This window comes from Pteropus alecto, unplaced genomic scaffold (genome assembly GCF_000325575.1).
Source record: "Pteropus alecto unplaced genomic scaffold, ASM32557v1 scaffold288, whole genome shotgun sequence".
Lineage (NCBI taxonomy): Eukaryota > Metazoa > Chordata > Mammalia > Chiroptera > Pteropodidae > Pteropus > Pteropus alecto.
In genome coordinates, this window is record NW_006442124.1 from 3277358 (window position 1) to 3291413 (window position 14056).

The 14056-nt window shown below is 37.5% G+C and overlaps 1 protein-coding gene across 2 annotated transcripts in view; it reads right to left on the bottom strand.

The window, feature by feature from the left end:
• TGFBRAP1 (transforming growth factor beta receptor associated protein 1) overlaps positions 1-5602 on the bottom strand; it is a 51150-nt gene extending 45548 nt beyond the window's left edge. The window contains exon 1 of one of the 2 annotated variants that reach the window (XM_006920793.3): positions 5424-5602. The gene's annotated coding sequence lies outside the window, so the exon portion shown is untranslated. The remainder of the gene's footprint in view (positions 1-5423) is intronic. The other variant, XM_025039094.1, reaches the window with a different exon arrangement.
• Between the last annotated feature and the right edge of the window lie 8454 nt (positions 5603-14056).

Here is a 14056-nt window from a genome sequence, read left to right on the forward strand (position 1 = left end):
AAAAAAAAAAATCTCGAAACAAATGAAAATGTAAACACTACATACCAAAACTTATGGGATATTGCAAAAGCAGTTTGAAAGGGAAGTTCATAGCAAGAAATACATATATTACGAGAATAGATCACAAATAAGCAACCTAACTTTACACTTCAAAGAACTAGAAAAAGGAACAAATAAAGCCCAAGTTAGCCAAAAGAAGGAAATAACAAAGATTGGAGCAAAAATAAATGACCAGAAAAAAAGAGAAAGTATCAGTGACCGAAGAACTGTTTAAAAAAAAAAAAAAAAAGAACAAAATGGACAAATCTTTACTTACACTAAGATAAAAAGAGAGAAGACTCAAAATCAGAAATGAAAGAGATTAAAACCGATACTACAGAAATACATAGGATTATAAGAGACTACAACAAACAATTACATGCTAACGAACTGGATAAATTCCTAAAAAACATGACATGCCGAGACTGAATTATGAAAAAATAGAAAATCTGAACAGACCAATAACTGTAAGGAGATGGAATCAGTGATCAAAAGTCTCCCAACACAGGAAAGCCCAGGACCAGATAGCTTCACTGGGAAATCCTATCAAACATTTAAAGAAGAATTAATGTCAGTCTTGAAACTATTCCAAAAATTGTGGAGGAAGGAACACTTCCAAATTCATTTTATGAGGCCAGCATTAACCTGATACTAAAGCCAGAAAAGGATACCATAAGAAAACTATAGACCAATATCTCTGATGAACATAGATACAAAAATTCTCAACAAAATATTGGCAAATGGAATTTAACAACACGTTAAAAGGATTAGCTATCATAACCAAGTTGATTTATCCCTGGGATGGAAGGATGGTTCAACATATGCAAATCAATAAATGTGATACACCGTATTAACAGAATAAAATATATAACCGTAAGATTATCTCAATAGATGCAGAAGCATTTGATGAAATACAATGTACTTTCATGATTAAAACCCCCAACAAAATAGGTATAAAAGGAACATATCTCAACATAATAAAGGGCATATATGACAAACCAACAGCTACCATTATATTCAATGGTAAAAATTTGAAAGCTTTCCCTCTAAGGTCAGGAGAAAACAAGGGTGCCCACTCTTGGTACTCCCATTCAACATGGTATTAGAAGTACTAGCTAGAGCAATAAGGCAAGACAAAAAAATAAAAGGCATCCAAGTCAGAAATAAAGATGTAAAATTGTTGTTATTTGTAAATCATGATCTGATACACAGAATATCCTAGAGACTCAATCAAAAAACTGTTGGAACTAATCAACAAATTCAGTAAAGTTTCAGGATACGAAATCAACATATAGAAATTAGTTGTGTTTCTATAGAAAACATCTGAAAAAGAAGTTTAAAACAGTATCCTATTTACAACAGCAGCAAAAGCAATAAAATACTTAGGAATAAATTTAACGATGGAAGTGAAAGACCCATAAAATGAAAACTATAAGACTTCGATAAAAGAAATTAAATAAGACACAAATGGAAAGATATCCATGTTCATGGATTGAAAGAATTAATGTTGTTAAAGTGTACATTGTACCCAAATCAATCTACAGATTCAATGCAATCCCTATCAAAATTCCAATGACATTTTTTACAGAAATAGAAGAAACAATCCTAAAATTTGTATGGAATCAAAAATGACCACAAATAGTCAAAGTGAAAATGTAAAAGAAGAACGAAGCAAGAGGTATCAAACTTTATAGTTTCAAACTACATTAATTAGCTATGCTAATTAAAACAATATGGTACTGGTATAAAAACAGACACATATACCAATGGAACCTATAGAGAGCCCAGAAATAACCCCCACTTATATGGTCAACCAGTATTTGACGAGGGAGACAGGAATAGTCAATGGGGAAAGGATAGTCTCTTCAACAAATGGTGATGAGAAAACCAGATAACCACATGTAGAAAAGTGAAATTGGACTCCTAACTTACACCACTCACAAAAATTAAAACAAAATGGATTAAAAACTTAAACCTTAGACCTGATGCCACAAAGCTCCTGGGAAAAAACATAGGGAAGAAACGACTTGATGTTGGATTGGGCAATGATTTTTTTTTAGATATGACATGAAAAGTACAAGCGATAAAAGCAAAAATCAACAAGTGGGACTACATCAAACTAAAAAGTTCTGCACAGCAAAGAATCAACAAAATAAAAGGCAACCTACGAAATAGGAGAAAATATTTGCAAACCATGTATCAGACAAGGGGTTAATATCCAAAACATACAAAGAACTCATACAAATCAATAACAACAACAAAAAAACCCACCATCCAATAAAAAGTAGGCAGAAAAACTAAACCAACGTTTTTCCAAGGAAGATATTCAAATGGCCAACAAGTACATGCAAAGATGCTCAAATCATGAATCATCAGGGAAACGCAAATCAAAACACCTGCTAGAATAGCTGTCATCAAGAAGACAAGATATAACAAACGCTGGAGAGGATGTGGAGATGAGGGAACCCTCGTACACTGTTGGTGGGAATATAAATTGGTGCAGCCACTAGTGATAACAAAGTTCCTCAAAAAAATAAAAATAGAATTACTATATAATCCAGCAATTCCATCTCTGGGTATATACCCAAAGAAAACAAAAATGGGAGTTTGAAGAGACATCTGCACTCTCATGTTTATTGCATCATTATTCATAAAAATCAAGATATGGAAACAACCTAAGTGTCCACTGACAGGTCAATAAAGATATGTCTCTCTCTCTCTCTCTCTCTTTCTCTCTCTCTTAGGTCAATAAAGATGTCTCTCTCTCTCTCTCTCTCTCTCTCTCTCTCTCTCTCTCTCTCTCTCTCTCTCTCTCTCTCTCTCTCTCTCTCTCTCTCTCACACACACACACACACACACACGTACACAGTGGAATATTATTCAGCCATGAGAAAGAAGGAGATCCTATTATTTGTGACAACATGAATAGACCCTGAGAGCATTATGCTAAGTGAGATATGTCAGAGAGAGAACGACAAATATCATGCTATCACTTATATGTAGAATCTAAAAAAGCTGAACTCATAAAAATAGAGTAGAATGATGCTTAACAGAGGCCAGGGGTTGGGGAAATTGGGGATATATTATTTAAGGGTACAAACTTGGAACCAGTAGATAAATAAGTCCTGGAGAGCTAATGCAAATAATAGTGATTACAGATAACAAATACTGTATTATAAACTTCCAAGTAGCTAAAACGGAATTATGCAGAGATAAATGAAAGCTGACAAAGTAACATTCAAATACTTAAACAATGTTCCTTTAGGCAGTGGAAAATTTTTCTCCCTGATCTAGTTCACATGATAAATTTACTTAGATAAAATATGAATCATAGGAAGGCAAACTTTTGGCCATATCTCCCTGTATTATTATTAAGGCTAACTTACAAGAGTCTGAATTCAGAGAGTTTTAACATGGTAATAAAATTTAAAAATTCTGTAAGGCGTACAGTTCACACTTTACTATGTGATCTCAAGCTGATCTGAAATTTAAATGAATTTTCTGTTAGAATGTCACTTTAAAACCATGGTTATAATTTAAAAGATCAATATTTTACATTTTTCTAAAAATAGCAAAACACATACCTAGTTAGGGAGATTGAAAAATATTAATACATTCATGGACAATAGTTTAAATAAAGATAACATTACATATGCAACAAGAAACTTTTAAACCAATAATAAAAAAAAACATGTTACACAACACTGTCCCATTTCCCAAGAGTCTTCCAACTTCACTGAGAAGATAGGACCAGAAAAATAAACAATAGCATAAAGCAATATGTGCTAAGGGCCAAAATTAAAGTATTAGTAATTACTTTCTACCAAATTAAGAATACACAGCACCACTAGTGATCATTAGAATCGAAGTGTCTTTGAAAATGCTAATGAAAAGCTACTAATTTTCTTCTACAGATGTACACAGAAACATTATCTTTTAGTTAACACCTGTAGCTACTGCTAAAAAAAATTTGTTGCTTTGGCATCTTCCTTTAGGTTCTTCAGATTTCCTCAGCTTTGGCTCAAAAACAATTTCGTTCTTTCTGCTACAAGTGGAGCTGAGCAGAAGAGATTTTGATATGACCCATAAGCTTCTAGAGGCCCTACTTCTTTTCATGGCACATAGCCAAGCCCATGGGAGCTGATCTGGATGAGTTTATGAGCAATGCAAGAGCACTGGCTATATTCTGGTTTCACGGACACTGTCTGTCCCATAAAGTAAGCATCAGGTCCAGATGGTTCACCCAGTAAGTTCCACTAAACACTTTTTTTTATAAAGCCAGTATAAAGTATAACTTTGATATCCAAATCAGATACGGCTACAGGGGGAGAAAAATCATTGATCATTCTTACTTGTAAACATGCAAAAGTATTAAATATTAGCACACTGAATCAATATGTATATAAATACAATATGAATAAGTTGGGATGCAATGGTGATTTAAGGTAATAAAATCTGTTGGTTTAATTTACCACATTTACAAAATTAAAAGGGAAAAAACATAAAACAAGGAATAAGACTATTACCATCTGTCATGGGTTAAATTATGTACCCCCAAACATGCTGAAGTCTAACTCTTAGTACCGGTGAATATGACCTTTTGTGGAAACAGGGTCCTTGTAGATAATCAAGTTAAGATGAGGTCAGTAGGGTGGGCCCTAATCCAATATGATTAGGTTCCTTATAAAAAGGGGACATTTGGACACAAAGACAGATATACATAGAGGAAAGGCAAGTGAAAACACAGGGAGAAGATGGCCAAGGAACGCCTGAGGCCACCAGAAGCAAGGGGAGAGGCCTGGGACAGGTTCTCCCTCAGAAAGAACCAAAACTGCCATCACCCTGATCTCAGACCTCTAGCCTCCAGAACTGTGAGACAATAAATTTAAGTTGTTTAAGGCATCCAGTTTACGTTACTTTGAAAAGGCAGCCCCATCTCTACTCAACACTGTCTTGGGAGTCTGACAGTTGAAAAAGAAGAATAGTTATAATGAATTGAAAACAAGGACATAAAACTGTAATTATTTACAGATGGTATTACTGGTTTGCATGGAAACTCATAAATAATCTATTAGAATTAAGAAAAGTTTACAAATATTGTTTATACTTAAAAATTTCATATACCAAAGTTTCTACATGGAAACAATAATTAGAAACTTTAATCTTAAAAAAGACATTTACCATAGTAAAAATTATGTATGAAGGAAGTATCTAACAAAGATGTATAAAATCCTAATGGAGAAAATCATAAAATCTTATGATTTTAATGTCTTTAATGTCTTGTTAGACATTAAAGACCTAAATTATAACCCCAGCAAACTTTTCTGCAGAAATAGACAAGTCGGTTTTAAAATTTAAATGGAAATCAAAATATAGTTACGCACCACATAAGTGACGCTTTGGTCAACAACAAACTACATGTACAACGGTGGTCCCATAAGATGATAATGGAGCTGAAAATTTCCTGTCACCTAGTGATGTTGTAGCTGTCATGACGTCACAGTGCAACACATTCCTCACGTGTTTGTGGTGATGCTGATGTACACAAACCCATGGTGCTTCCTGTCATATAAAAGAATAGCACACACAATAATGTACAGTATATAATACTTGATAATGATAATAAATGACTGTTATTTATGTATTTACTATGCTATACATTTTATTGTTACTTTAGAGTGTACTCTTTCTACTTATAAAAAAGTCTGCTATAAAAGTGTGCTGTAATATGCCAGCAGCAGCCTCATACATCTTATGTTTACTTGGTCTCTTGATTGCATCATTTTCTCTGTGTTTCATTTATTCTTGTGTTGTTTTGTACATTTACCTGCTGTAGAAGCTTGTAGCCTAGGAGCAATAGGCTGTACCACATAACCTAGGTGTGTAGTAGGCTATACAACCCAGGTTTGTGTAAGTACTCTGTCATGCTGATACAACAACTAAATCATAGAACTACACATTTCTTGGGACATATATCTCCGCCTTTAAACAGCACATGACTGTATCTAGAATAGTAAAAATGATCTTGAAAATTAAGACCAAAGTTGAAAGACTTACACTAACTGGCTCTAGAAACTGCTATAAAATTGCAGTAATAAGACATCAGGATAGACAAATAATCAATGGAACAGAAGAGAAAGTCCAAAATTAGAGTCATACATTGAGTACATACATTCAATTGGTTTTTGACAAAGGCACCAATGCAATTCAATGGGGAAAGAAAAGTCATTTCAATAAATGGTGCTGGAACAACTGGATAACCTTATGGGGGAAAAAAAATTAACCTGAATTATCTCAGCCTCATCACATACAAAAATTAATTTAAGATGCATTGAATTATTTTAAAAATAAAAGCTAAAACTACAAAGCTTCTAGAAAAACACATAGAAGAATATATTTGGGGCCTTGGGGGTACATAAAGATTTTTTGGGATACAAAAAGTACTAATCATTATAGAAAAAAGTTGGTAAATTGGATTTTATAAAAATTAAAAACTTGTGTCCATTGAAAGACACCATTAGGCAAGCCCCAGACTCGGAGAAATTTTTCAATAATATATATGGCAAAGGGCTCATACACAGAATATACAAAAACTCCTACAAACCAAAAGCACAATGAAATACCATTTCACACCAATTAAACAGTTAAAAAGACCGACAACACTAAATGTTAATGAACAACTAGAGATCTCATATTTTGTTGGAAGGAGTATGAAATGGTACCATCACTTTGGAAATCTGTTGTTTCTTCATAAAGTTAAACATGGATTTATCCTGTTACCCCACAAATCCATTCTTAAATGTTTCCATTTCTCTTGAGTATATACCAATATCCACAAAAGGCTTGCACAAGAATGTGCACAACAGCCTTATTCATAATAGCCAAAAATAGGAAACAACTCAATTTTTCCCATTTGTATCCATTTATATAGTGGAATACAACTTGAGAATAAAAAGGAATAAACTACTGATAAAGTCAACATGGACGAATCTAATTTCAAAAACAATGAATTGAAAGAAACCATACAGACACTGTATTTTCGGTTTATATGAAGTTTCAAACTAGGCAATCTATAGTGACAGAAATCAGAACAGTGTTTATACTTTGGAGAGAAAGGGGTGACCAAATGGAAAACAACACAACAGAGCTTTCCAGGCTAACAGAAATAATCTGTATCTTGTTGGAGTTATTGGTTACAGGTATATAGATTTATTAAAATTCATTGAATTGTGCACTTCGGTTCTGTATATTTTACTGTATGCAAATTATGCTTCAACAAAAAGAAAATTTCTCCCGATCGAGAAAAAAATGTAATTCCAATAAAAATTCTGTGTGTGTATGTGTGTGTGTGTGTAAAATTCAACAAGGTGATTATAAAATTCATATGGCAGAGAGGGCCAAAAAAAGCAAGACTTATGAAAAAGATAAAGGGGACTTGACCCAACAGATAAGATGTAATACAAAGTTACAGTTATTGAGATAATGTGACACTGCTATAAGGAGAGCCCAAGAGAACATATCTGGATGTCCAGAAACAGACTGTGCATTTACAGAACCTTAAAATATGACAAGAGTGGCACTATATATCATAAGGTGTATAAAGAATATAAACAAGTTCAGTAAACAGTGCTGGGATAACTGGACATCCGCACAGAAGAAAAAAAGTAGTTTTCTACCTGATATCAAGCATCAAAATTATTCCAGATGAATTACGACTCTTAAGTATAGAAGGCCTAACTTTCAAACTTTGAAAAGAAAGTATGAGAAAAAATATTCACGACCTTAGGGTAGGGAAGAATTTCTAAAATAAGATATAAAAAAAGCACAAACCCTAGGGAAAAAGATAAATTCATTCACATTAAAATGTAAAACCTTTGTTCTTCAAAAGATACCATAAAGAAAGTGAGAAGTTAAGATGGGGAAAAATACAGGGATGGGGAAAAGACACTAATATCGGAAATATGACAAAAAAAAGATACCTAGATGATACAGAGAACTCCTATAGAAAGAAAATAACGATAATCTAATAGAAGAATGGGCAAAATTCATGAAGAGGCTTCTCAAAGAAGTGGAAACAAGAACAAATAGCCATGAAGGAATGCTCAAGCTGGTTAAGCTGGAATTGCAAATTACGGCTACAATGAGACCCCATTTTACACCTATTAATGTGACCAAACCACTGAAGCCTGATGACATCAAGTGTTTGCAAGAACACTGAGCAATGAAAACTCCCTACACTGCTGGTGGAAGCTTCTAAACTGGCAAGATCATTTTGGTGTCATCTAGAAAGCCCTTGACGTGACTAAGCTGGTGGTTCTACCTCTAGGCGCGTGCCCTACAGAAGTGATGTCCGCCGGGGCAAAGGCAAGAAAGATGGCAGCCATCTTGCTCGAGGAGGAGGAAAACGAGACAACTCAAGTTGCCTTGACAGCATGGAATACTACAGAGGAGCTAGCTACGAGGATGACTCTCGGCGCTGAGGGCTGGGGACATGCCAAACACGATATGCTGAACGATATCTAAGGCTTTGGAAGAATTAAAGACATGGAAATCCAGCTAACATAATAGGGTTTCAGCCATAAAGAAAAGTAAGAGAATGATAGACACAAGTCCAGGGAGGACAGGACTGGGAACAGGGATGCGCCAGATTTCAAAGGCATTCTTAATGTTCTGTTTAAGTTGGGGTTGCTTTTATTATTATTTTCTGTACCTCATAAAGACTATAAACATTCTTTTAAATGTCTTAAATATTATGCATATACATATTAAATTTTACTCATCTCTCCAAACCAGTTCATCCTGGAATTAGATACAGACCTCAGTTTAATAAATTTGGTAGGATTCACAAAATACATGTTCCTTGGCTTGAAATTTCATTTAATGAAAACATGTATCATATACATAATTGATTACCTGTAATGTCAGCTCATCTAAATCCAGTGCTGAGTTTACATTGTACCCATATTTACAAAGACCAGTATGAGGCATCCCGTCAAGTATCCCCCTAGATTATCCTCTGAGGGAAGAAAACAGTCACATGTGGCGGGCAAATACCCTGCGCTGGGTCGGTGTTTGTGCCTTCCAGGGTCGCAGCCTCCAAGAGGCCGGCCTCTTAATTCCTGGGCCTCTACCCAGCTTTAGCTTCAGCTTCTCCTTCAGCTTCCAGGGCTGTACATGTATCTCCAGTCCTATGTGTTGGCCAGTTCAAGACTGGTGCTACCAATCGCCTCGTTCCCTTTTTCTTTTCCTCTCTACTAAATCTCACCAAGGCCAGGCCAAAAATAAAGTCACCCAGAAAGAATACACATAGAATAAGAGCAATGTCTGAAGTAAACAGATTATTTAGATATAGAAAGAGGCATGTAGATCCAACACTACAAGATTAAAGAAAAAATATATAGATGCCTCATCTGAGATAGAAATAAATATATGCTGCTGAAAGAATGCAATGACAAAGAGGCATTCATTAAGATAGGTCTTCACCAGTAATCATTATTCCTGATCCAAAGAATGACACTCTCATCTCCTATCGCGAAATGTGCACGCGATGACAGGAGCCTTAAGATGGGAATGGTGCCCTACGTATCTGCAAAAAAAGTTCACATTTGAGAATTATATGAAACAAAGTCTTTATAGCCCTAGGTAGCTATATGTGCACCAGAGATTCATCACTTCAGAGGGTAAAAACTCAAAAACTCCTCAATGGGTATTACTGCCCTATAACAGGAAGTGCTTTCTTATGAATAGGCTAAAGATGAATTCTTCATCTACACTTTAAAAAGAACACTCTACCTAAAGCTAGATTTGCTACCATAACATTTTACATTAATTTTTTTTTTTTTTTGAGTCTCTGATAGTCCCTTATAAGTGAATAGAGATCATAGGGTCACACTAAGGTTTGAACCAGTCAGGCCAGATTCAAAAACAATACATGAGGTGGGCAGAAACGTGGACCTTGCGCCTGAGACATCATCAAGTCCTTACCCTCTTCAAAAGCTTCGGAAAATATGCCACCGCCTAAAAGATCTCCAAACTCACCGTGGGATGTGAAGTCCTTGAAAACCTAACCTCAGCCAACCTTACTTCTCTTATTTACAGAGAAGTTACAGCTATTACCTATTCGTATTACTCCACGTTGCTCACTTATTTTATTAGCTACATTCAGTTCTGAGTTCTTGAATTAGAGTTTCAGTTCAAAAGAGCCCACTATCTAAGGGCACAAGTGTCCGAGGTACTCTACACACGACTGAGGGACGCTGAGCAAAAACTGCTCCCTGGGCACCTTTTCAAGGGACAACGGCCACAAAATAGTTACCGTTAACTACAACAGTTCGGTTGAATTTAATATAACAATCCTTGAAATTAAAAACCCTGCCTCATTCTTATCTGCCTACGGCAGTCACTTGTACCTATGGAAAGCTGCAACATCTGAGGGCTCAAAGCTTGTGTCAGGAGTGGGCGTGGGGCACAGACTGCACAGAACCCTTCACTGATGGCTGGTCACAGAGATTCAGGTGTTAGGTAGAAGTGTGCTTAACTTCTTTGAATCTTCCTGTGATGTGCGGTATATTTATACATGCAGTGAATTTTTAAAAATTTACACTTTGCCATTTTAATAAAAGACTTTCCTTTAAAAGAAAAAAAAAATGTATCTTAAGAAGCTTCTCAGTTAACCTGGGTAAACATACATAGGAAAACCACGAAACAATGGACCAATACCAATATCCATTACAGGAGACATCTCTGAGAAAATTGAAAATATCAATGCTAAAAACCAAATCTCAAAGGGAATTAACAGAAGTTGTCACACATTCTTACACTCTTGGAAAGGGCTGGGGGAGAATTCAGACCCTCCCAAGTCTCTTAGTTCTTTCTGGCTCTATGTCACTGGGTTACGATGTTAGTCCGTCCCATATGATGAGAAAAAGCTCAGGTGCAGAGGACAGACCTGAGGGGAAATCATCAGGCTGAAGGGGAAGGGGCTGGAAAGGTGTGCTCTGCAACAGGGCAGGACACTTTGAGTTACCCCCCGTGTTGTTTTAAGCTGGTCCTGATGGACATTTAAGGGAGGAAAATTTAGAAGCAAATGCAGGGGCCAGCTTTCTAGTGGTCCCAGAGATGGACGCTGACCTGATGCCTGGATTGGGATAGCTCAGAAAAGTCAGGTGGTAGACTCCGTTGGGTGGGGAAGGTGTTGGCATCAGCCTGGCTCGGGTCAGCTTCCTAATAAAGCAGAAACAATGAGGGCAGTTATATAGGGACCTGCCGGCCAGTGTCCAGCATCTGTGTTGGCATCCCCACGGCACTGAGTACAAACTCAGAAACTCCCATCCTGCTCCCTGGCACAGGCCCACTCCTATGCTCATCTTTCCTCTCCTGGCCACGTTATCATAGGTATGGAGCACGACAAGTAGATATGATTGGACAAGCTTTTTTCTTTGGCCTATGCTATTTTCCTGATGCAATGAATAGCCAAATCACAGATTCAAAACTCTTTATTGGGTGGGAAAAGGTGAACCTTGCTAGCAAAACTTCTTCTGCTGCAAGCTACCTTCAGATGCTTTCTTTGTGCTAAATTAGCAAAATAAAATGTTAATTGAAGTCCACTGCTAAACACCCCCAATTCCTATGGGTGACTCTGTGGACGCTCTGACAATCACTTTACAGTCTGTAGAATTAACACATTCAATAAAACTACATCAGTGTCTCCAAACTTTAGTTAGCACCTAAATGATGAATTTGGGTGGCTTCATGGGCAAATTAGCTCTCTTCTTTGGATATAAATTGACTATAACTACAATTGACATCATCTCAAGATTTTTAAAAATATGAATTATCTTAGTGACCACTCTAAAGTCAGATGAGATTTGAGACTTAAAGGCTTAGTGGTCACAAACTTAATTTGTGTGTAGGTATGTATATGATGAAAAAGCTTGACATTTTTGTTTCTTAAACTGCAGTTGGCTTCTCAGAAAAAGATCTCTCCTAAATCTGCAAGGTAATATAACAGGATAATTAGGGGACTAGGCATGTGGAAACAAAAAAGAAACATGACGGGAGACAGAGGACACTTATGTCTGGAGGAAGCGCAGGGAGGGGGAATTGCTTACTGGGGTCTGGGTGCCATGAGCTTCCTGAGGGATCCAGAGAAGTTTCATCCCAGTTGCTCCTGCTGCTTCAACGGGACATGGAACGCAGCCCAACATTAAATTAAAGTGGAATCAAGTCATGTCACCACTGAGGTATTCTTGATTTAAACACACACACACACACACACACACACACACACGCCACCATAAACTAATCATAAGAAAATGCCACCCTACCCCAAACTGAGGGACATTCTATAAAATCTCTCTTGTTCAAGAGTGTTAAGGTCACAAAAAATGAGGAACTGTCATAGGTTAGAGACCAAGGAGATGTGACAACTAAATGCAATGTGGAAAACTGGATCAGAAACAGAATTGTGGAACAGAAAGGACATTCATGGAAAAACTGGTGAAACTGAACAGCCTGTAGTTTGGTTGACAGTGCTGAAGCTAACTTACTGACTCTGATGACTCTACCATAGTCCCACGGGATGTTAACAAAAGGGAGCTCAGGAAAGGGTTTATGTGAGCTTTGCACTATTTTCCCACTCTTTACCAAGCCTAAAGTTACATCAAAACAGTGAAAAATAGATAAATGTAATTAGTTTTTTGTTTATTACCTTGCCTTAGAGTAATCAAAAAAGAAAAGAGAGCCGAGACTCTCCTTTTCTATCAGGAAAGAAAATGTTCAGAGTGATCTGAGTGGAACGGGCGACAGCCAGCAGTCCAACAGCTGGCCCTTCGGTGCCTCAGACTGCTCAAGCGATTTCATGATCTTTTCTTATGTTATTTTTGGAGGTGATTCTTCTCAAGTTAGTGTCCCAGCTCAAAATTACAGATACGAATAATACTTAAAAAATAAGTTTTTTTCTCCTGAGAATACATTTCAAAGAGCAGACTTAGGGATTTTTGCTCATTCGAACTATTCCTTATAGATGAATTCAGATGAGATTGGGGTAACTGTGAGCTGACTCCCGCTGGGTCCAAAAATCTCACATACTATGAGCTTCAGGAGAAGATGGCAGGTGCGGGGCTCTGATGTTAAGCAGTAGGGCTTCAGGTAAGCGGAGCTGGGAATAGAGCGGAGAGACAAGCCTCTAAGTGCCCTTGAACCTCCGTCAGGTTCGGGCCCCAGAGCTGACCCAGGCCATGTGGTGCGCAGTAGTGGAGTGGGCATGGCACGAAGCAGACATTCCCCATATTGATCTGGAGGTCCTGAGCTCCAGCAGCTTGGCTACCTATGTATGATCTTGGACATGGCACTTAAAGCGTCTGGGCATGCTGCCTCCTTGTAAAACAGGAATTGGGACTGGATGACATGCTTCCCCTCTAGCTGCTCTAAGGAGAGGGTAGCAATAACATGGGAGCTCAGACTTCTGGAAGGCTCCTTATGTGCCAGACTCTGTATTAAATGCTCCCTTCATGCTCACAATGAGCCTATAAGGCAAGAACTGTCATCACTGCATTCTGCAAGGGGGGAAATGGAGGTGTAGAAAGGCTCAGTGACCATGGGGAACTGGGGTTCCCACCCAGGCAGCTTGCCTCGGGAGTACACGGCCTTCACCATTGAGCCACTTGGCTACCCAGGGGTAGAGGTTGCTCAAGTCTGGACTAAGTATGGGGACCAAGTGACTGCCGCTGATAACCTCGATGGCCGCCTCTTAAGAGCCCGTAAGCACTGGGTTTGGTCAGATACTGAGCACTTGATATATGTGAGGTCCTTTCATTCTCACATCACCCTGAGAGGTGGACATTATTATGGACACACAGAGATTTTTGGTGGCTTGCTCAAGGTGACAAAGCCACTAGGTGATGAAACAGGGACTTCAAACCCAGTTTCTGTTTCTGACTCCAAGGCCATATTCTTCCACTCTATTGACCAAAGGGGGCAAATGTGATTTCAGATGCTCTTAGAACTAGGTCCTCCT